The sequence below is a fragment of the Chionomys nivalis genome, chromosome 14 (assembly GCF_950005125.1).
Source record: "Chionomys nivalis chromosome 14, mChiNiv1.1, whole genome shotgun sequence".
NCBI lineage: Eukaryota > Metazoa > Chordata > Mammalia > Rodentia > Cricetidae > Chionomys > Chionomys nivalis.
In genome coordinates, this window is record NC_080099.1 from 36,234,622 (window position 1) to 36,260,032 (window position 25,411).

General features: G+C 40.8%; 1 protein-coding gene and 1 pseudogene across 2 annotated transcripts in view; both read right to left on the minus strand.

Moving 5' to 3' along the window:
* The window catches only part of Commd10 (COMM domain containing 10), a 132,714-nt gene that overhangs the window by 25,815 nt on the left and 81,488 nt on the right, over positions 1 to 25,411 (minus strand). The gene's annotated exons all lie outside the window — the stretch shown is intronic.
* LOC130887090 (U2 spliceosomal RNA) lies at positions 1,376 to 1,469 on the minus strand (annotated as a pseudogene).

Sequence of the window (25,411 nt, forward strand, 5' to 3'; positions counted from 1 at the left end):
AAGAATATATTTAGTTAAAACAAGTTTTAAGCAACCCTCTGTTCATTGAAGCAGACAGTTAACTTATTGCTGTAACGTCATCTGTGCATGATCACTATATATAATACACACAATACCCGAATTCCTTGGCTTACATTTGTTTATTTTTGGTGTGTGTCTGTGTGCACGTGTGTTGTAGCTCACGCTCTAGCACATGTGTGGACAGCAGCGGGCAGCCTGCAGGAGTGGGCTCCCCCTTTCCCACATGGGATCTACAGACTGAACTTAGGCCGTCACACCTGGTGGCATGGGTCATCTTGCTGCCTCAACACTTGATTTGATTTTTACCGAATCTTGCATGGACGAAGCAATGAAATCGTCCATAATTCCCACCAAAATAAATATCTTTTACAATTTTGGTATTAGAAGATTAAACTTACCAATACAATGCTGCCATGCCATGAGATTTTTGAGAATAACATACATATTTAGTAAAATGGGTCATTGAATATATAATATAACAAGATATTTATTAGCAAGGAACAAGGAAGATACCACTGAAGCAATTTCTTCTTAAACAGAATGACGAATAATAAATTCTGTTGAATGAATTTTGTTAAAATAATTAGTTTCAACTTCTTTTCCTGGGGAAAAAATGAAGTCATAATAGGAATGAGTTCTGCATAATGACCTTCATAATAAGTACTACAAACAGCACATTTTTGTCATTTTCAAATATATTTATAAGATTCCATTAAAATGATTTCATCATCTTTTTGGCCTCTCTTAATTTCAAACTGTACTTTTACATATTACTTTAAAAGAAAATGGATTACAGTGGGGATAAGGGCACATTTAATCTCTTCAAGTTTCCTTCAAAGTCAAAACAATTTAATTTTAAAAGGAAGTTGGATGAATGACATACATCTTTAATCTCAGCACTCAGAGGCAGAAGCAGGGGCATCTCTGTGAGTTTGAGGTCAGCTTGGTCTATGGGGTGAGTTCCTTGACAGTCAGAGCTACATAGTGGGATCTTGTATTAAATATTAAATGGACAGAGAGAGACAGAGACAGACAGACAGACAGACAGACAGACAGACAGACAGACAGAGAAAATAAAGCAAAGCATATTGGGGCTGGGAGTGTAGCTCATTTGGTAGAATTCTTACCTAGCATGCATAGTCCTGGGTTCTAATCCCAGCAACACATAAAACAAGCAAGGTAGCCCACACCTATAATGGAAGCATTTGGGTGAAGACAGGAGGATAAAAAGTTCAAGATCATACCCAGCTATATAGTAAGTTCAAAGCCAGTATGAGACATGAGACCCAGTCTCAAAAAGTATTAGTCGTGTAAGAAAGTAAGAAAGTATGCTACTTCAAATCAGACAATTTGAAGAAATTCTCTAAACTAAGAATCAAGAGTTTTGAATACATTAAAACCACAGTCAGATACTACACTTGATCTTAGCCAAAAGACCAAGAAGAGATGGAGAAGGACACTTTATACTCATAACAGGAACAATCCATCAAGACGAAATCTCAATCCTGAACATCTATGCCCCTAACACAAGAGCACCTACTTATGTAAAAGAAACATTACTAAAAGCTTAAATTGCACATCAAACCCCACACACTAATAGTAGGAGACTTCAACACTCCATTCTTGCCAGTGGACAGGTCAACCAGACAAAAACTTAACAGAGAAATAAGAGAACTAACAGATGTCATAAATCAAATGGACTTAACAGACATCTATAGAACATTCCACCCAAACACAAAAGAATATACCTTCTTCTCAGCACCTCATGGAACCTTCTCTAAAACTGACCACATACTCGGTAACAAAGCAAACATCCACAGATACAAAAAAAAAAAAAAAAAAAAAAAAAAGGAGTAACCCCCTGATATTGGATCACCATGGTTTAACATTAGAATTAAACAACAACACTAATTGCAGAAAGCCTACAAAGTCATGAAAATTGAACACTGAACTACTGAACCACCCCTGGGTCAAGGAAGAAATAAAGAAATTAAAGACTTCCTAGAATTCAATGAAAATGAAGGCATTAAGTACCCAAACCTATGGGACACTATGGAAGCAGTGCTAAGAGGAAAGTTCATAGCACTAAGAGTGCATATAAAGAAGTGGAGAAAGCTCACATCAGTAACTTTTAACAGCACACCTGAAAGCTCTAGAACAAAAAGAAGCATACACGCCCGGGAGGAGTAAAAAACAGGAAATAAATTGAGGGCTGAAATCAACAAAATAGAAACAAAGAAAACAATACAAAGAAACAATGAGACAAAGAGTTGGTTCATTGAGAAAATCAACAAGACAGACCAACCCTTATCCAAACTAATCAAAAGGCAGAGAAAGAGAACATCCAACTTAACAAAGTCAGAAATGAAAAGGGAGACATAACAACAGACACTGAGGAAATTCAGAGAATCATTAGGTCATACTACAAAAAGTTGTACTCCACAAAATTGGAAAATGTAAAAGAAATGGACAATTTTCTAGATAGATACTATCTACCAAATGAACAATTTAAATAGACCTATAAACTGCAAGGAAATTGAAGCTGCCATCAAAAACCTCCCAACCAAAAAAAGCCCAGGGCCAGATGGTTTTAGTGCAGAATTCTATCAGAACATCCAAGAAGAGCTAACACCCATACTCCTCAAAGTGTTCCACGTAATAGAAACAGAAGGAACATTGCCAAACTCTTTATAAAGCTGAAGTTACCGTGATACCAAAATCACACAAAGACTCAACAAAGGAAAAGAATTACAGACCAGTCTCACTCATGAACATGGATGCAAAAATACTCAATACAATACTGGTAAACCAAATCCAAGAATACATCAAAAGAATCATCCACCATGATAAGATCGGCTTTATCCCAGAGATGAAGGGTTGGTTCAACATACAAAAAAAATCTATCAATATAATTCATCATATAAATAAACTGAAAGAAAAAAACATATGATTATTTCATTAGATGCTGAAAAAGCATTTGACAAAATCCAACATCCCTTCATGATAAAGGTCTTGGAGAGATTAGGGATACAAGGAACATTATCTAAACATAATAAAAGCAATATACAGCATGATGACAGCCAACATAAAATTAAATAGAGAGAAACTCAAAGTGATTCCACTAAAATCAGGAACAAGACAAGACTGTCCACTCTCCATATCTCTGCAACATAGTTCTTGAAGTTCTGGCTATAGCAATAAGACAATAAAAGGAATTCAAGGGGATTCAAATTGGAAAGGAAAATGTCAAACTTTCATTATTTGCAGATGATATTATAGTATATATAAGTGACCCCAAAAACTCTACCAGGGAACTTTTACAGCTGATAAATACCTTCAGTAATGTGGCAGGATACAAGATTAACTTAAAAAAAATCAGTAGCCCTCCTATAAACAAATGATAAAGAAGCTGAGAAAGAAATCAGAGAGACATCACCTTTCACAATAGCCACAAATAACATAAAATATATTGGGGTAATATTAGCTAAAGAAGTGAAAGACCTATTTGACAAGAAGTTTAAGTCTTTAAAGAAAGAAACTGAAGATACCAGCAAATGGAAAGTTCTCCTGTGCTCTTGGATAGGTAGGCTCAAAATAATAAAAATGGCAATCCTATCAAAAGCAATCTATAGATTCAATTCAATCCCCACCAAAATCCCAACACAATTCTTCACCGACCTTGAAAAAACACTACTCAACTTCATATGGAAAAACAAAAGACCCAGGAAAACCAAAACAATCTTGTACAATGAAAGAACTTCCAGAGGCATCACCATCCCTGACATCAAGCTCTATTACAGAGCTACAGTAATGAAACAGAGAGGTTGACCAATGGACTCAAATTGAAGACCCAGATATTAATTCACACACCCATGAATACCTGATTTTTGACAAAGAAGCTAAAATTACACAATGGAAAAAAGAAAGCATCTTCAACAAATGGTTTTGGCACAACTGGATGTCAACATTTAGAAGATGAAAATAGATCCATATCTATCCCCATGCACAAAACTCAAGTCCAAATGGATTAAAGACATCAATATAAATCTGACCATACTGAAACTGATAGAAGAGATAGTGGGAAGTAGCCTTCAATGCATGAGCACAGGAGATCACTTCCTAAATATAACTCTAGTAGCACGGACACTGAAAGCAACAATAAATAAATGGGACCTCCTGAAAGTGAGACGCTTCTGTAAAGCAAAGGACACAGTCAATAAGACAAAAAGGCAGTCTACTAAATGGGAAAAGATCTTCACCAACTCCACATCAGACAAAGGACTCATCTCCAAAATATATAAAGAACTCAAGAAATTAGATATCAAATTTCTAAATAACCCAATTAAAAATTGAGGTACAGAACTAAACAGAATTCTCAACAGAAGAATGTCAAATGGCTGAAAGACACTTAAAGAAATGTTCAACATCCCTAGCCACCAGGGAAATGCAAATCAAAATGAATATGAAATACCATCCTATACCTGTCATAACGGCTAAGATCAGAACCACCAATGATAGCTTTCACTGGAGAGGATTAAGTGGAGTAAGGGGTATACTCATCCATTGCTGGTAGAAACGCAAACTTATACAACCACTTTGGAAATCGGTATGATGGTTTCTTAGAAAATTGGGAATCAACCTATTTCAGGATCGAGCAATACCACTCTTGGGCATATACCCAAAAGATGCTCAATCATACTACAAAGACATTTGTTCAACTATGTTCATAGCAGCATTATTTGTAATAGCCAGAACATGGAAACAACCTAGATGCCCCCCAACCAAAGACTGGAGAAAGAAAATGTGGCATATTTACACATAAGAGTATACTCAGCGGTAAAAAACAATGACATCTTAAATCTTGCATGTAAATGGATGGAACTAAAAAACACCATCCCAGCCCAAAAATTATGAATATGGTATGTACTCACTCATAAGTGGATACTAGCCATAAACAAAGGATATTGAGCCCCTATATCATGACCCTAGAAAAGCCAAGCAACAAGGTAAACCCTAAGAAAAACATATACAGATCAACCTGGAAAGTCAAAATAGACAACAAGATCCCCTGACAAAATTGGAAATATAGGGGTAGGGGAAGAAGGAAGGGTGGAAGAGAAAGAGGAAGGGAGAAGAGGAGGGATGAGGAGAAATTGAGGGAATGGACAGTCGAGATGGAGAAAGGACAGAGATGAGAGCAAGGAAAGAAATATCCTGATTGAGGGAGCCATTCGGGGGTTAGCAAGAAACCTGGCACTAGAGAAATTCTCAGGAATCCATAAGGATAACCCCAGCTAAGATCCTAAACAATAGAGGAGAGGGTGCCTAAACTGGCCTTGCCCTGTAGTCAGACTGATGAATATCTTAAATGTCACCATAGAACCTTTATCCAGCAACTGATGGAAATAGAGGCAGAGACCCGCATCTTTGAAAAGATAGCTCATAAGCAATAAAAAAAAGAGCAGGCTGTTTTTAAAAAAAAGTTCAAAAATATTCAAAATAGAACTGACAAAATAATGTCAAAATTTTCCTAAAAACATGGAAAATGAAAAAGAACTCAGCTAAAGATCTAACTGTTGAGTGAGAAGGTAGAGATTCTCCAGAATCCACTGGAAAAAAATGATAAGGAAGAAAAACGGAGGGTAGACTTAGAAGTACTGAAGTTACCTAGAAAAAGAGAAAGATAATTAGGTGGAAAAAATAACCACAGGAAAAGAGAATTTCCCTTAGCTACAGATAGCTGCAGGCATTTTCATAATAAGGGAGATGAGGGGCCAGGTTCAGCAATCACATCCCAGTCTAAAAGCAAAGTAACCTTTTTTTTTTTTTTTGGTTTTTCGAGACAGGGTTTCTCTGTGGTTTTGGAGCCTGTCCTGGAACTAGCTCTTGTAGACCAGGCTGGTCTCGAACTCACAGAGATCCGCCTGCCTCTGCCTCCCGAGTGCTGGGATTAAAGGCGTGCGCCACCACTGCCCGGCCAAAGTAACTTTGATGTTACAGCCAAATCTAAAACTGTCTACTAAGGCTGCAAAAGAATCACACTCGTAACAAAGTGGAATTCAATTCTTCTAATGACCATGTCATCACTTCCAAAAACTAACGCCAGTTAGAGCAAGTTGCAAAGAAACCGGATGCTTAAAAAACACCAGGAAGCTTTTATCCCTCCGCAAAGACTTAAAAACCAAGTCTTTAAGGCCAAGCTGCCCTTTAACACTTTTTTGTCTTTTGACTGTACACTCACATTCAGATTCAAGAGAAAGGTCATTAGATTTAGATAAGGGAAAATGCTATAATTTAAAATATAATTATGTAAGAATCAAAATATATCCTCCATTTCTTGTTTCCTTTGTCACCCCCCCCCCCACACACACACACACACATACCCGGTGATGAACAGGTATAAGGTGAAATTAACAAATGGGAACTTAAGTGGAGAGTTTCCTTTAAAATACCAACTCCTCCAGGAAACAGGGAATATGTTCATTGTCAGATTCCACCATAAAAGGTCCACATTGATAACTGCTGATCTCACAACATGGAGATACCAGAAAGTCAGGAAAAGAGTGGACAACATCCTTTAGTCATAGTGGGAATGTTATCAGAAGCCAGAAACTTACGTTCTGGAAAATAGACTGTGGCAGTTTGAAAGAAAATGACTCCCAAAGGAAGCGGCACTATTATGAGGTGTGGTCTTGTTGGAGGAAGTGTGTTACTATGGAGGCGGGTTTTGATGTCTCATATATGCTCAAGCCATGCCCAGTGAGACAGATCACTTCCTGTTGCCTGCAAGATGTAGGACTCTCAGCTACTTCTCCAATACCATGCTTGCATGTACACCACCATGTCCCACCATGATGATAATGAGCTGAACCTCTGAACTGTAAGCCCCCAATGAAATGTTTTCCTTACAAGAGTTGCTGTGGTCATAGTGTCTTCACAGCGATGGAGACTCAAATAAGACAAAGATTTTTTTTTTTAAAGTACCTCTTTATCTACTTTTAAAAGGGGGTGGTGAGGAAATCGACTATGGAATTTTTTCCCTTCACTTTTCATAAGCAAATTTTATAAAAATCTTTAGATGAATAGAGCTATTTTGTGAGTTAGCTTAGGAGTTAATTAAAATGGTTAAATCTTCACTTTTGAAAAGCTCAAATATTTATAGTCTGTAGTATACTTAACTAATTGGAAATTATGTTTCTAAATTACTACATATAAAAATGTAGAGAATAACTTTTGCCTTGTAGATAGGATATTTTCTCAAATTGTCATCAAGGAAAATTTTCCCATGAAAAGATCTCTGGCTAGGCTACTGAATAGTTAAATTTTCTATATGCTTTAAATAGTTTACTTAATAATAGGATATAACTCTAGACTGGTCAATATGAAAACATGGAAAAATACTAGAGCATATATGCATTTACCTAATTTTTCTATCTTCTGGGGTTTATTTATGTAAAATTATATATATTTAGTATATTATATAAAATTATATATGTTATACTTGCTATATAACATATATATTAATTTAACCATTAAAATAATTTTATGTAGAAGATGAATATGTCTAAATTTTAGTGCTATAGTACAATTAAGGAAGGTTAGAGTAAAAAAAACATTTTTAGATAATGCCAAAGAATATTTCATAGACTTGGAATGGAGTTATTTCTTAAACAGAACAGAAAGTAGAAATAATAAAGGACAAGACTGAGAAGTACATTTTAAAAATTAGATAATATTAAAAAATGATAATTCATCTTCACCAAGAGACACCCTGGGTAACAGATGAAGTCCGAGTGGGAAAATGTTGAAACTCACAGGCAGCCACTAAGAAGCAAACTGGTACAACTGCCTTGGCAAACAGTTTGCCATCATCAATTAAAGCAAATTCTGTGATCCAGTGATTTGTACCTAAGCATAAACCTAACAAGAAATAGATGCATATATGTGCTGCAGAATTATTTCAATTAGGCAAAGATGTGTTATATTTGTTTATCCTGAAAAATAATATTTTAACTGTATAAAAGTTACTTTTGTTTATGCTGCATTGTTTGACAATGTAAGGATGTGTTTTTAACTATGTAAAGATATGGGAAACTTGTTTTACATTGCTCTCCTAAGGTACCGGATTGGTCTAATAAAGAGCTGGACAGCCAATAGCTAGGCAAGAGAAAGGACAGGTGGGGCTGATGGGCTAACGAGGGTCTTTGGTTCAGATCAGACGCTACAGGAAGTAAAAGGAACACTGTATCTGAGGGAGAATGAGTTCTCACACACGTGCTGTTCTGAACAAGTCTGTTTATTCTTCTGTCTCTATTCTAATTCTCCTGTCCTAATTCTAATTCCTCCTAACTTCTTCCTTCCTACCCTAAACACTCCCTCTCTTACAGGAGCCTTTAAGTGATTAAGAAAAAATTTACAAGAGTTACCTCTCAAAGGTCAAAAGCACATTCCTAGGGTAAGCAATAAGTAGCTGAGCCATTGCCATGGCAACACAAGGGTTTCAAGGTTTCAGGAGTAAGACTATGCCCACACGGGGGGGGGGGGGGGACGGGGGACGGACAGTGCCGAGTGGCAAACTTTAAGACACAGGACTACTGTCAGCTGACTTGACAAGCAAAGAACTGGCATGTTTTTCTTAAGGTGCTTTGTGTAGCAACCTTGGTTGGATATCTATGACTCTGACCTTGTATGTAGCTGTAAAGGTTTAAATTTACGATCTAGTTATGAAAAGTCTTTAGTATAGTTTAAACTTGCTCTGAGGTAAAAATGAGCTAATTATATACAGTTAGTCAGAGCAAAAGGAACAAATCAGGCTTTGAAGGTTCCACAATCCTTGTGGGACAATGGATCCAGTTATGAAACATGTCCTAGTATATTTTTTATACATCAAAATTATTCAGATAAACGAAAAGTCATCTTCCTGACCACCCACAGACAATGTGCCCATATGACTGAGATGTAATCAGGAGATTACATGCACACATCACATGAGACCCCAGGCTGCCTTAGCAGATGTGAGGAACAGTTTCTAGAGTCCGATGGTCCTGCAGGCCTTGCCTGGACAGGATCAACCTCCATCAGACTTTGGTGGCTTGACATTTGAATACGAGTTTTCATATGCTCTAACTCTCACGGTTTCTGACAGCGGGCAGAGAGTAAACAGGAGGAGAAATCTAGGTTTAAGAAACAGAAGAACGAGAGGAACTGGAGAGGAGGAGGAGGAGAGAAGGAGGGAGATGTCTGGGGCAAGAAGCCAGGCAGAAGCCAGCCAGGCACACAGAGAAGGTGTGAAAGTAACGAGACACAGAAGTTAGAAAGGTGATAAGCCCCGAAGCCAAAGGTAGGTAAAGAGAAACAGGTTAATTTGAGTTAAAAGAGCTAGCCTGAAACATGCCTAAGCTAAGCCAAGCATTCAAAACTAATAATAAGTCTCCAGGTCATGAATTTGGGAGCTGGGTGGTGGCCTAAAAGAAGAAGCCAAGAAGCCTGGTGCATACATGTATCAGTCACAGTACAGACTTATTTCCATCATGAGAAGTGCATATATACATTGTAGTGTAAATGACACCGCCCAGTACAAACAGAAACCACCAGTGTCACACCAAATACAAAGTGAGATAAGAACTGAGAGACAAAGGAGGGCATTTTGGCTAATTCTATTTCTAAAATGCATTAAATAAGCAAAACTACCACACATGTAGAAAAGACTTATTGAAATGACTGATCAACATAATATTTATGTCTACATGTTTGTTTTGGTTTGTGTGATTTTCTGCATACTGCAGAAGCCCCTGGAGACCAGAAGAAGGCACTGAATCCCCTCTAACTGGAGATACAGGTAGTTGTGAGCTCAGATGTGGGTGTTGGGAATGATACCCAGGTCCTCTGCAGGAGCACCACACACTGCTGAGCCATCTCTCCAGCCTCACTCATACGCAATGTTAGAAACGGTTAATGGAGTTCCTCTGGAGAGCAGACAGGGACTAACACGACCCATGGCTGAGTCAGCGAGAGAGCATGAAAGAGTGGTCGGAACTCAGATGATGCTATCTCAGCTGGAGAGAGTTCCAGTGCATTCCTCTACAGAGCAGTACTGTGTGCTTCACTAGAAGAGCTAACAGAAGGTAACCACTACCTCCTCCTTCTTCTCTTCCTTCCCCTTTAATGGAAACATGTCATTTGTAGCCCACTGTGACCCTCAACTCCCAATCCCCCTGACTCAGCCTCCTGAGTGCTACAGTTGTAAACTATGGCCAGGTCTCATCTTGGAACTCACTTTTAGCTACTAGATTACTTATTCCTAGCATTTATTTAACTGCCAATGACAAATTAAACCTCTTCAAGGAAGCCAATTGGGAAGTAACAGTTAAACATGAATACCTCAGTAGTTATTTCAAGATAATCCATAAAACAACAGATAAAATATATGAAGTGTGATGTTTTAACAAAATTAAAAGTCAAGTCATATTTAAAGAACCATTTAACACACACATGAAATAACTACCTTTGTAACAAAAAAACATATTCACATTGCCTTCCCCAGGGAAGGGGATCTAAGCCAGCTGTGGTTCACTGTGTTCAAGAGGCACTTTCTACCAAGCTGAATTTTAGTTTAGAAGCTAAAAAACTACAAACCATGCTATCGCACTCTGGAGCTGTGGTTCTCTACCTTCCTCATGCCGCGGCCCTTCATGTTGTGGTGACCCCAACCAGAAAATTATTTCTACTTCATAACTGTAATTTTGCTACAGATATGGACTGTAAAGTAAATGTTTGACACACAGACTATCTCATATGTGATCCCTGTGAAAGGAACCTTGGACCCCTTGCACAAAGGGGTTGAGAACCACACGGCTCTGGAGAGCAGACTTGCCAAAACGGACAGGCAGGCAGTGCACAGGATTGTGTGCCTGTCTACTTCTGCGCTGACGCAAAGCAGTGCTGACAGGATTGTGTGCCTGTCTACTTCTGCGCTGACGCAAAGCAGTGCTGATTAGAAACGAATGGATGTGAGACATTACAAGAAGAGCCCAGGAGTGGGTGTGACATTTGTTTTAGTTAGGGCTTCTACGCCTATGATAAAACACAAAGGAGAAATGATTCTTGGAGAGGAGAGGGTTAGCTTCAGCTCACAATTCCACCACGTCACAGCCCCATCACTGAGGGAGCCACAGGAGCCATGGCAGGGACTCAAGCAGAGACCATGGAGGAACACATCCTAACTGTCCACATGGCTTGCTCGGTTGGCTTTCTTATATAACTCAGAATCAGCTTCTCACGGCTGGCACCACCCACAGAAGCTGGGACCTCCTACATTAATCATCAATCAAGAAAATGCTCAACAGACTTGCCTATAGGATAATTTTATGGAGGCATGTCTCAATCAAGTCTCTCTTGCCAAGTGACTCTAGCTTCTGTCAAGCTGACAAAAAAACTAATCAACATAATTGACCCCTTGCCAGCATAACACACAAATATTAATATTAATTACAACCATTAAACCAAAAATTTTCCTTTCTTGATTGTCCTCATATTAATATCACTACCACAGTATAAAGCATTCCAGCTTCTAAAGTCCCAAGCTTTAAAAATTCAAAGGCTGGCAAAGTTGATTCTGTTTAAGACATCTCCCAAACAGCCAGTTCCTTCAAAATATCCAAAGTCTCAACTGTGAACTCCTTCCTATAAAATAACAACAACAACAAAAAAATACTTTCTTACCCCAAGAGAAAATTATCAGGGCACGGTCACAATCAAATCAGAATTCAATAATGTAAAAAGTTCGGTGCTTGATGTCTGCGACCCACTCACAATCCTCTGGGTTCAGAAGGCCTTGGTGGCTCCTCTTCTTCGGCTCTGCCATCCACAGCACAGCTTGTCCCTTTAGCTCAGGCCAACCACTCTACAGCTGCTGCTGTTCTTGGTGGTCATTCCATGGTACCAGCATCTCCCGAATGCTGGGGTCTCCATTAAGGCTAGGCTGTACCCTCACTAATAACCGCTCCTGCGGGGTTGTCTTAGCCAGTGTTCTATTGCTGTGAAGCAGCAGTAACCCTAAGACAGAAACTGGGACCAGGATAGAGGGATGTTGCTGTGGCAGACCTGGCCGTGTGTTTTGGGGAGGATATGGAAGGACTCTGGAACTTTGGAGTAGAAAAGCCATTGAGTGGTGACAGTTTAGTGGGCTGTTCTGTAGGAGCTTAGAAGACAAAATTTTGATAGCGGTGCAGGGGATGAGGCCTGGGTGTGAAGTTTCAGAGGGAAGTTTACAGAGTCTATCAGTGACATCTGTTATTGTGAATTGAGATTCTGTGATTCTCGTTAGCTGGGGCTAACAAATCAGCTGTGACTAACAAGATACCAGAACTGCTGAAGTGAACCGTTGCTAGGATACTGGATGCTGGTCAGCTGGAGCCCAGAAATCAGTGGTGATTAAGAAGAGACCAACACCGTTGAGGTGAAGTCTTCTGGAAAGTGTTTCTTCAAAGTCAGCACACAGAAGCTGTGTTCCAGACATGGTCAAGGTTGTACCTTGTGCTGGCAGCGAACTGGGTAGTGTAAGAGTCACCCAAGTGGTGCTGGTTTTGAAGGTGGGAAGGGGTCATGGAGAGCAGCTGAGGCTTGGCACTGTGTGGCAGTGTTGGAGTTCCTAAAGACAGTCCTGGAGAGGCCACTGGTCAAAGTGCAGCCCAGGTGCAGCAGAGACCCAGCATTTTGGAGATGCCAGTTCTGTGGGATGACCAAGACTAGCAGCAGCAATGAAGTGAAGCCAGCTGCCGCCTAGAAGACAAGATGCCCACACGCACGCTGCGGAGGATGGATCTGAATAAATGACCCAAGTCCTTCGGAGGAGTCCAGAACACCCTGAGTGGACACTGTTTTATTTACACAGTTGAGTTTGGTCTTTCTTTAATTTGATTGTGATTATGCCCTGGTTCTTCCCTCCTGAAGTAATGAAGTATTTTTATTATTTTATTATTATTATTATTATTATTATTTTACAGGAGCCCACAGTTGAGAGACTTTAAACCTCTAGAGAGATTTCTGGAGCTTTATGAAGACTTTTGATTTTAAAATGAAAGTTTGGATATTTTAAAGAGACTTGCAACTTTTAAGTGTTTTAAAATTTAGGATATTTTATACTGCAATGCTCCTATTAATGGGAGATCATGGGGATGAATAAGAAAGGAAAGGTTGTGGCTTAATAGTGATGTGCTCATGTGCTGAGCTGACAAGGGTCAGGGGTGCTGGCTAGTTCTGTCAACTTGACACAAACCAGAGTCACTGCAGAGAAGGGGTCACCACTGAGAAAATGCCTCCATTAAGATGGGGCTGCAGGCAAGCCTGTAGGGCATTTTCTTAACTAGTGATTGATGGGGTGGGGGCAACCCATTGTGGGTGCTGCTATCCCTGGGCTGGTGATCATGGGTTCTGTAAGAAAGCAGGCTGAGAAAGCCATGGGGAGCAAGCCAGTAAGCAGCACCCCTCCATGAGCTCTGCATCAGCTCCTGCCTCCAGGTTCCTGCTGTGCCTGAGTTCCCGTCCTGACTTCTTTGATGATGAACTGTGATGTGGAAGGTTAAGTCAAGTCAACCTTTCCCTAACCAAGTTGCTTTGTCCTTGGTGTTTCATCACAGAAATAGTAACCCTGACCAAGACAGACGCCATGGCTGAGGAAATTCTTATAAAAGAAAGCATTTAATTCAGAGCTTGCTTAGAGTTTCAGAAGTTTAATGCATTATCACCATGGCAGAGATCATAGAGGTGAGCAGGTGTGGTGCTGGAGAAGCTGGAGAAGCTGGAGAAGGAACTGAGAGCTACATTCGGATCTGTAAGGAGAGAGGCGGGGGAGGAGAGAGGGGATCTGGCATGGGCTGTTGAAACCTCAAAGTCCGCCTTCAGTGACACATTTCCTCAACAAGGCCACACCCCCTAATCCTTCTCAAATAGTGTCACTCTCTGATGAATAAGATTCGAATATAGGAGCCTATTGGGGCCATTCTTAGTCAAAGAACCACGGCTGTCTTCAGGTACTCTGACCCTGACACATGGTTCTAAGTCTCCACTTCTCTCCACAACCCCTTCAGCCCTGGAGCTTCTGCTGCGACCGTCACCAATGCCCTCGCCTGATGTCAAGCCTCAGCTGTTAATACTTCATACCTTTAAAGCCAGTACCACTGGGGAGACTCTTACACACTACCCAGTACAAGCGTCAGCACAACGAACACCCACAGTCCTCTTGATCCAGCTCCTGTGTGCTACCCTGAAGAAATATTTCCCAGAAAGGGCTGCCTCATTGATGCTGGTCTTTATAAAATTACAGTCTATCCTTCAGCCCCAGTTGCTCCAAACCAGAGACTCTCAATTTAAAACACCAAATGGCTCTGATAGAGTCTTGAAGGAACTCTCAAACTTTCCTCTGAAGCACAAGTCAGATCTCTACTGCGTGCACTACCTGCTCTCAGCAGTCCCCAGGCCTCCACTGCGTGCACTGCTCTCAGAACTGTCTTTCAAGTTCCCACAGCAGCAGTTCATTAAGCTCTGAGCACTAAGTAGCATCTCCAGACCAAAGTTCTAGGTATTTAGAATAGGAATGGAAGTCCTCTGCTCTCCTGGAGTTTCTATTCTGGTGGAGGATCTGAATATACAATGAACAAAAAAGACATACATAGCTTGTCTAATAATATACAGCTAGTTTAAAACTAAGGATATGGACAACTGTTAGTTCATATGGAGCTCGGAGAAAGCCTCATAAATAAGCTGGCATTTGATTGAATGTCACCCAAAAGAAGTGAGGGAATAGACACATAGGTATCCAGGATTTAAACACTCCAAACAGAGGAAACGCCAATAGTCCTTGAGAAAGTTAAGTTCTCTTGCTGTCTTCCAGAACACTTTGCGAGAGTGTAGCTAGAACAAAGTCAGCAAGAAGGGCTGGGGCAGAGACGAGGAAGGAAGGCCAGACCACGAAGGCCACTGCTAGGACTGAACACTGTTTGCAGACTGGAAGCCATCTGGGGCATTTTTTACCCACAAAAGTGAGGACTGTGTATGCAGAAGAGGTAGACTCTTAAACAAAAACCATAAGCTAATGATCTGAGTCTAATACATCTGGATCCCTGTGATGGGGAGAGCAAGAAGCAAAAGCAGTTTCCCAACTGGCATAGCTGGGGAGACTGGGGACTGGGTGGACATGGATTACAGAAGCCATTGTCAGTGCAGGCAGAAGAGGGAAGGGAAATTCTACCATGAGAATCAGGTAGGGGAGGAGACTGTCACTGGTCAATTGTGCTGGTCCCTTATGTTGACAGGGACCCACAAGCTGGGCATTTGAAAGACCACTTGTTTAAAACAAACAAAAATAGGTAACAGATTGAGAAAAAGTTTTGTTTCTGTCATTATTATTAAAGCAAAGACACAGATAAACACTATTAGTTCACATATAAATTCTCTAATGTGGGAAGAGTCTAACACATATGCCTTTGATGAAGGGTAAAAACTATCATTTGTAAAGCAAGGGAGTTGGAGACACTGTAGACTACTTATGCAAACATTTCAAATAAAGTAAAATTCAGTGTGCAAATGGGGAAGCTACTGATGTGTCCAGTAATGATGCATTTAAATGAAGCAATTTATGTGGAACTGCATTCAACTGTAAATACTTTACACACAGATCAAGTTATGAGCTACCCAGCAAACAATCTTGAGTTCTGAAAACAAACCCAACGGGCTAATTTCATCTGTAGACCCGTCTTTGAAGGGCTCTCTGAGTTCCTTTCAAAAGTTGTGAAGAAATCTCTTACAGTCTAAATGGAAGCAGGACACAGGACACGGCTGAACTGCAGCTTCTGCGGTGCTACAGACAAAGGTCAACAGCTCTAACTGGCCACCCAGGGAGGAGCCAGACACCAGCAGTCTGTGTGGGGTTGGGGACATCTCATTTTGCTAGAAAAGTCTTCTCAGAGCATAGCTAACTAGACATGAATTACCTTACCTATGGATGCCTCCAAATAAACAGCTGTAAAATAAATACTTGCATAATTCCACTCTTGCGTGTGTGTGTGTGTGTGTTCTTTTTCCATTTGTGAAATACAGCAGGCTTTGACCTTTTCTTTTTTTACCAAGGCACACTGATACAATAATAAAGAGTGTGGATAATAAATAACTGTTGGTTAGTCAAAAATGGTGATTAAAGAGAAAAGGCTGAGAATACTTTAGATTTCTCTGCTGAGTGTTTTTGGATCTGCTGGAGTCAGAACTGGTGGATGTCATCAGGATGCTGCTTTGGTAGACCCTGGGTTTGAAGACTAAGTCTGTGGCTTCCTTCAACAGGACACACCGGATCCCTAGGCATTTTGGGATGACCTTGGACTCACAAGCCTCCTGCTTGAGCTTCCCGCTTAGCACTGTTTAGTTTCTTGAGGAACTTCCACTGGTCTCCACAATTGTACTCCTTTATTGTACTGGTATCCACAATTGTACTCACTTTATCTTAAATGGTTTTTGTTTGTTTGTTTTTCAAGACAGGGGCTTTCCCCCCCTCTGTCCTGGAACTTGCTCTGTACACCAGACTGGCCTCAAATTCATCTTCCTGCCTCTGCCTCCAAGTTGGTTGTTTTGTTTTTCTGAGATAAAATTTCACTCTGTAACCCGGGCTAAACTGAAACTCACTATATATAGTCAAGGCTGACCTCAAACTTGTAAAAATTCTCCTGCCTCAGCCCCTGAGAGACAGGATTATGGGCATGAGCCCACAACAGCTTCCATTCAACTTTGAGGACTCATGGTTGTTGTCTTCTCACGTATTTATTGGCCACTTCAAGGAGCATTTATTCAGATTATAAATCTGGACTGTACTTTTTGTTTGCGATTGTTTGGAACTTTTTATATATTCTGGATATTAACAGTTATATAAATGCTTGACAATATTTTTCCCATTTTATAGGCTGTCTAACTTGTTCTGCTGGTGCTTTATTTTTCTTGCTCTGCAGAACCTTTGGTTTGATGTAGTCCCAGCAGTTATATTTTCCTTGTTTTCTGTGATGTTAAAGTCCAGAACATCAGGCCTTCAACCAACCAATGTCTTGAAAAGTTGCCTGTTATCTTCTAGTCATAGTTTCAAGACTTTCGTTGAGGATGAGAGACAAAAGTCAGGTCCAGTTTCCTGAAAGTGTTTGTCCAGTTTCCTAGCACCACCTGTTGCAGTTAGCGTAAGCTGTCATCTTGACCCAGCCTAGAGCCATCGGAGAGGAAAGCCTTGTCCAGACTAGACTGGCCTCTGGGCATGGCTGTGGGTCACTGTCTTGGCTGCTAATTGATATAGAAGATCCCAGCCCACAGTGGGTGGCATCTGCCCCCATGGCCTTGGCTGTAGAAGAAAGTTATCTCAGTATAAGCCCATGGCCAGCAAGCAGCATCCTTCCATATTTTCTGCTTCAGGTTCCTGCCATCAGTTCCCTCCCACGGATGGCGTGAGACCTGGAAGTGAGAGCCTTTTCTCCCCAGGCTGCTTCTGCTCCAAGTATTTTCTCCTCACAGCAGAAGAAACTAAACTATGTTCTTAGGTACACGGACCCATTGTGCTTCTGTAGAGATGACCGTGTGTGGGGAAGTGACACACTGCCCCCAGTCTGGCTGTGTGCCAACACCGTGTCGGGGTCAGATAGCTCTGAGGAGTACACTGACGTTAGCCACTGTGATGGCTCCATCTGTGATGGTTCAGTTCAGTAACTCTTTGACTGTGCGGATGTTTTGTGCTTCCACAACAGCTTTAGGATTGTGTTTTCCAGTTCTTTGAAGGCTGTCATTGATATTTTAACGGAGGCTGCTGATCTGCTTTTTGTTATAGAGTCACATCATGAACAGAGATCATCTGAATATATCTATTAAAGAAAAACTTTCAATAAAATAATTCTGCATTTTATGTTAACAGTATTGTTTAATCTGACACAACTGACTTGCACTAATAAAACCACCTCCATCAGAGAAGAGGTAAAGTATCAATAGATGCCAGGGAAGGTACCAGGGAAGGTACCAGGGAAGGTATCAGGGAAGGTATCAGGCACAATTACAGGGTCAAAGCAGGGTGCCCCTCCTGTTTGGCAACCATCTTCTTAACTGCAATCAAGGTGCATTTCTCCTACCAAGATGAAAGGCTGTTTTGGAAAGAAACAATGTTTCTGAGCCAGACACTTCTTAAAAGGAGTTACTTACAACCACTCTAATAAAATGTTATCTGGAAATTGTCCCTGAGACAGTTCACAGTACTAATGACAGAAAAGCTGCTAACTGGGTCACTTGACAAGGAACAATATTGGGATTAAGAGGTCAAAAGATAGGCATGTCAGTAAACATAAACGGGGCAATTTTGTGATCTTTATTGATTCTATTATAAATCATCCTGACCATTTTTAACAGGATTAAAAGTTCCATCTGTTACTCCTCAGAGAGAAACCAGAAGCCTCTTTAAGTTTTATTCAGTACACCTAGTACACTATGCTACAGAAGTTTAGTGGTGTTTTGATACTAATTTTATAGTTTGTTATGAAGATAAAGAAATATGTAGACTCCGTGGGAGGTTGCCCTGAAATAGCAATTTTATTATATATAAAACCCTTTCTACCGACAACAACATGAAAACTTCAAATTCATATCCTATCTGGGGCAAATCAGCAGTGAGTAAGTCCACAAGACAGGACTGAGACAGTAAGTCCACGCTGAGACAGGGCTGGGGCGCGGTACCGTGGGATAACAGTTAACACAACTGTCGTTTCTGTCATTTCCCAGAATAGCTGTTTAATGTGTTCAACTGGTTAGGCTAACAATTTGGGTGATCTCAAACTGTTTCAAAGACTTTGCATTTGCCCATCTAAGCATATTTTCTTCAAACTATATAATTCTCACATGCTAGCAGCAAAATCTTGCATGAAGTTGATTTTTAAAGATATGGCATATGTTGAAAAACTCAGTGATCTTAATTGTTTCTTTAATTAAGCAGATTAGGACCTTTCCTAATAGGCATAGTTTGGCTTTTTTAACGTGAACCACAAATTTATATTCAACTTAAATCATGGCTTTCAATTAGAACTGATAAATTAATGTACCTTTTCATGTATGTAGACCTTGAATGTCAATCCTTGGATGCTATCTACCTTGTTTTTTGAGACAGGATTTCTCACTGACCTGAAGCTTGTCAAGCAGGCTAGTATATTAGTTCCTTTTTGTTACCGGAATACAACACCCTTACTCTTACTGTAAGCCTTATTTTGGCTTACAGTTCCAGAGGGATAAGAGACCATCATGGCAGGAAGCAGTAGACATGGCAGCAGGAGCAAGAAGCTGAGAGATGACATCTCAACCACATACAGAAAGCAAAGGGAGCAAACAGGAAGCAAGTCCAGGCTATAAATATGTATTACATAACAATTTCCTCTGAAATCCAAACAATCCATCTTTCACTGAAGCTCTTTAAACAGAAAGGTAAATGATGCAAAATAGCTTCTGTATATGGCTTTTATTGGCTAATGAATAAAGAAGCTGCTTTCTGCCAGTGGCTTAACAGAATATAGCCAGGCTGGAAACGATATATATAGAGAGAGAGAATAGGCAGAGTCATGGAAAAGCCATGTAGCCCCGGTGGGTGAGAGATGCCAGATGGAACCTTGTTGGTAAGCCACAGCCTCATGGTGATACACAGATTAATAGAAATGGGTTAAATTAAAGTGTAACAGCTAGCCAATAAGAAGTTAGAGCTAATAGGCCAAGCAGTGATTTAATTAGTACAGTTTCTGTGTGGTTATTTAGGGGCTGAGTAGCCAGGAACCAACAAGTGGCCTCTCCTACAACGCTGGGGCGGGCTTTGGTGGTGCAGCTGTCATTCCATCATTTTTGCTCCCATAAGTAACCCCCGTCCATATTCCTGAAAATAACCCTAATAAAACCCACAGTTCACGGAGCTGGACTTTGGTGGTATCCATGCTTTAGTCTGTTGCGGGCTCCTATCGGAGGTGAAGCTGTATGTGTTATACCTCCCAAGACAAGTTTTGTCATGAATGACCAAAGCTCGCTCCCAGTGAGGTTCTTCCTTAGGTTCCTTCCCCCAAAACTTCCTTAACCTCTCCAAACAACACCACCAACTACGGACCAAGTGTTCAAATATGTGAGCCCCTGAGGGACATCTCTCACACAAAGTCCAGAGAGAAACTGGACTAGCTGACCAGTGAGCTCCAGGGCTCTGCCTTTCTCTAAGCAACAGAGCTACAAGTCGGTACTAGTGTGCCCAGCTTCTTTACATGGGTTCTAGGGCTAGAACTCAGGTCCTGATACATGCGTGGCAAGCTCTGCGCTACCCCCAGTCCTAGCCCCACAGACATTACATACTCCTAGGCAACAAACAATGTTTGGTTTGTAAGATTTGCTAGTTGGGATCAAATACTTGAAAATCTAAACATCTTTCTCTTCCCAACTCCAATTTCTTTTCCAACAAAGGCTTTAATGTCATTAGGAATATCACCAACTGTAGATGCTTCTAAAAATGGGAGATGAAGAGCTTTTAGAAAAGAAGAATTAATTCATGAAGATTCTAAACTAAAAATAGCTCACACGATAAGATGGCTAGTCTTGACAGTCAGCTAGATGGGGTTTCAAAACACCCAGGAGAGAAACCTCTGTGAAAGCATCTCCACAGAGGTTTAAAGTATGTGTGTGTGTGTGTGTGTGTGTGTGTGTGTGTGTGTGTGTGTATACACTAAATTAAAGTATCTAGAGGAACAAAGGAGAGTAATGGAGGAGAAGGGGAAGAAAAGGGGGTGTGAGAGTCAGGGAGATACATTCAAGAAATAATATATATGTTTATGAAAACTGAAAGGAAAAAGACCTTTGCATCATGTAACTAGGTTATAAGACAGAAGTCTAAACAATGAGTGGAGAAGGGGTTCAAAGAGCCCACTGCTTGCTACTTATGGACCAGCAGTGAGTGTTTGCAGGGCTGAGCTAGGAGGATGGATGGGACATTTTCCTCAGTGGTGTAGTCAGTACTAAGTTGTCAGTGCTCCTGTAAAGCATCCCTCACCGTGCTACACATCAAGTCACTGGTACACACATACACACTGAGTAGAAGAGGACTGGCTGGGGAGAGGAGGGGGATCAGTGAGAGTGAGAGGGGACAAGAGTAGATAATGGTCATGAATATGCTCAAAATATATACGCATGTAAACGTCATAATGAAACCCACTTTTACATATAATTAATGTATGCGAGGTAAAAGGTAAGCAACAACCCAGCATCTCTAACACGGAATGAGTTTACAAGGACATACATTGTGGAGTTGGTTTGCATAACCCCATGAGAAGACAGGGGAAAAAATGTGGAGCCTGTGGTGAAGAGTGATTCAGCTGCAGGACTGACCTGCCGTATCCGCTGGGTGCACTGCAGGGGGAGGCCTGCATTATACGGGAGGGACATGAATCACCGCAGGTGAGCCACTGCCACTGCTAGCATGTACCTGCCTGTGAGGACTGCAGAAACTCGGGCGAAATTTATATCTTAGAATTTCATCACCTGAGTAGCCTCTGAGACTGTTGTGCTCTGACACGCAGAGCAAAAAAAAGTGATACATAGAGGGTGGTGGGAGAACACAACAGGGCGGACTCACTATCCCAGAATGCTTGGCAAGGCAGTGTTCTCTGCTACTCTGCAATACTTTATCACATTGGGGCTTGGTGGAGGTGATTCCCTGAATTACAATGATGAAACTGTAACAGATTATATTTACTTAATCACAGAAAAAAATTATTTTAACTAAATTCCAATGTTATGAGATAGGTGCTGGTGTTACTTGCCTAACTCAGAAAAGCAAAACATTCAGCCAAGGTCACGTGGATGGTAAATGATGACAGCGATGACCTCTGTTCTGTTTGGCACTCACCAGAGGTGTATGGAGTGCAACCCTATCCCCCGCCCCCAGCACTATTAGCTAAGACTAGAAGCAGCAGCAGGGTGTGGCAGTGACCCATATCCAAGCCTCCTTCTAGATGCTGGACTCATCCCAAGGGATTGTGTATGATTTAAGGCATTTCTCCAGTCAGTCTACCCATTCCAGGACGCATATGGATAAATGATTATTCTCCTCCAGTTCAAGAAGTAAAATCAAGATCATGTAAGTCTTACCAGCTTGACCTCTTATTTTCCTCAACCGTGACAATTCAGCATGGTTTATCAGTGAAGTATAGTTTCCCACAATTTCATGGCTATAGTTAGCAATTGATATACACAACGTCTATAATTCTTGCCAGAGCCAACCACTACTAAATCACTTCCCACTTGAATTATAAGAACTCATATGCACTCTAAAATAAACGTATCACACACATTTCTAAAGACAAACAAATGCTAAGGATGCATAACAAATGAGAGGACCAAATACCAAACAGTCAAGCTAGGTTTTGCACAACATTTAAAAATGATTCATCTTTTTTAAGCAAGGTAAATTTTCGGTTGATAAGTAACTTAGCACTTATAAACTTAAGGAATTATTTATAGTCTAATGTTACATACTCAATTCTATAGTTAAGAATAGTAAAATAAGTTTATAACCATATTTAAAATGTAAGACTAGATATCAAAATTAATTATATTTTAAAGTTTCTTTTTCTTTTCTCCACAGACACTCTAAACTAAGCTTAACTATTTGTTTCCTATGTATTAAATTTATTTTTTGTAATATGCAGAAAACAAAAAAATTAAGCAGATAATTGCAAGCTTTAATTAGCGATTTAAAGATAGAAACTAATCAGATTGGATGGCAAGGTGCTGACAGTATGCCTAAGGATTTCATATCTGAGTTGAGAAAGTGTGAGGTGGTTGGGGTGGACTGGGGGAAAGTGGCTTCTGGACACGACAGGGCATTATAAATGCCCAGCAGTGGGTGCACGTGCGAGGCCGGCACGAGATCAGTCAGTCAATGCTCCGGCGTGGATGGAGGACGGGAGCTGTTGACAGTTCATGGATATTAGGGGAGTCCATTGTTTTAGGGATGTGGTCTCTGGTAGGTTAACTATGCTTCCGCGGATGGCCCGAAACTTACCTACACATAAGTGGCACTAACTGGATTCAAGGAGTTATTATTTTTTTAAGATATGAAGTTAAAGGGGGGCAGAGGGAGCTGGCGTGGGATTATGCACAGACTATTTGACCACATGACACTGTTTTCAGAAGCACTAGGGGACCAAGGTAAGGAAGTCCCAGGGGGAAACTCAAGCCACACACCTCATAGGACAGTCTACACTTTCAATTCAGGCAAACTGATCACCTCCTGAACAATTAAAAGAAAATGCCCTTGAAATATGTACGAGAACCCACAGTCATCTCACACGTAACTGACAGTAAACAGATCTCAATGAAAGAATTTCTGGATGTGCAAAGAAACAGGAAAGTATTTCACATTCGTAGAAAGAAATGTCATCATAAAAATGATTGTAAGTAGGCTAACATGATAAGTTTATCACATGAAATAACCAAGAAAGGTCAAATAATCCACACAATTATATTCAAAGAATTGAAAAAAATATACGCTATCAGGAAATGAGGATGAAAGGAATATCAGAAGAATGGAAATGGAAATGTGAACTCTAGCTCTGAGAAGTACAGTAACTAAAATAGAATAGTCACCACATGAACAGGGAACAGAGATGACTGAATAAGCAAAATTAAAGACGTGTTAGCAGAAAAGACCCAATCTTCCAAGAAAAGGGAAGCTGATTAAATGGTCAGGGATCTCTAGGACAGTGTGTGATGGCCTCACAATTGTGTGGTGGGAACCTGAGCAGAACAGTGGAGGAGGAGGAAGGGGAGGAGCAGGAGGAGGAAGGGAAAACATTAAAAGGAAGGAGTACAATGAGAAAGCTCTCTAGTGTGCAGGAAACAGTAGCGTATGGCTCAAGGAAACACAATGAACTTGAATGAGTATAATAAACACAAAGAAAATTTCTAGAAATAGTCAAACTGTTGAACACTTCTTCATCTTTCAGGACCAGCAGTGTTAGAGGCATAGCTCAGACGTGGAGGGAGTGTCTAGCGTGCACAGGGCTCTGCATTTGATTCCCGGCACTGTCAAAGGATTCAGAAAAAAAGAATACCTTCTAAAATGGGGGAGCCGGGGATATAAGACTGACAGCTGAATTCTTGGGCATCAAAATAATTGGAAGAGCATACCAGGAGTGCAAAAGGCAATCAAGAATTCTATTTCCCGAAAGGTATCTTCAACAGTAAAATAAGGTCACAGTCAGGAAAACAGAAATTAGAATAGGTTGGTAGTAGATTATAATTAGAGAAAACGCCAGTAAGAATCCTTCAGGCCAAAAAGAAATGATACTATGCAGCAACTTAGAACCATAAAAAAATAAAATGAAACAATTGGGCCAAGACCACCAGATAGAAAGCTGTTGTGGTTCCGGACGCAACACCGGAGCTCTTCTTGCAGCAGCTTTTATTCAGGACTTTATTCACAGCAATCTTTCTCCTTCTCCTCTCTCTCTCTCTCTCTCTCTCTCTCTCTCTCTCTCTCTCTCTCTCTCTCTCTCTCTCTCTCTCTCTCTCTCTCTCTCCCCCTCCCCAGGCAAACCTCTCCCAGTCCTTAAAAAGGCACGGGCCGCCAACCCGGGATTGCCACTGAGCACTGTCCATAGGTCCACGTATATGCAAGCAGCTGACGATCATTGCGTGATAATAGCATAAGTCAGGCCTTAGCCATAAGCAGTTGATTATTACAGAGAGCACTTGCTTTCGGGATCGCACCATTAGGTGCGGCTCCACGTAGCTCTCTACAGAAAGCCTTCATCCTGAACCCAGATGAGCACCTCCTTTGTATGAGATACTTGTAACCTTTGCCTTTCATTCACACCAGGCTACCTCCCCTCATCTGCACTGCATCCATTGCAGGGAGCAAGCCCTTCTTTTGGACTGTTTATCATGCTCTCCAGTCCCTTCAGGGTTTTGAGCACACCCTTTCTGATTCCTAGAATCCCAAATCCCACACTTTCTGCCTGGCTCAGTTTGTGGCCACACAGATCTTCCGTGAAGTAAGCTAATTTCCCCTGGACTGGGCTCCAAAAGCACACGCAGTTTTCCCTCATCACAACTCCTAAAATTTCTAGTTACAAACTGAATACCTAATTCACCAATAAGCTCACAGATGCAGTCCTAGAACCCACTATGGTCTTCAAAGCCTGCTTTGGATGTCAATAAATATTAAGTAAACGATATTTGACGGAGGAGGGTCATCTTTCTATCTGTTGTTTCATTGGTTAATTAATAAAGAAAACTGCTTGGCCTTTGATAGGGCAGAAACTTAGGTAGGGGCGGAGAAAACAGAACAAAATGCTGGGAGAAAGAA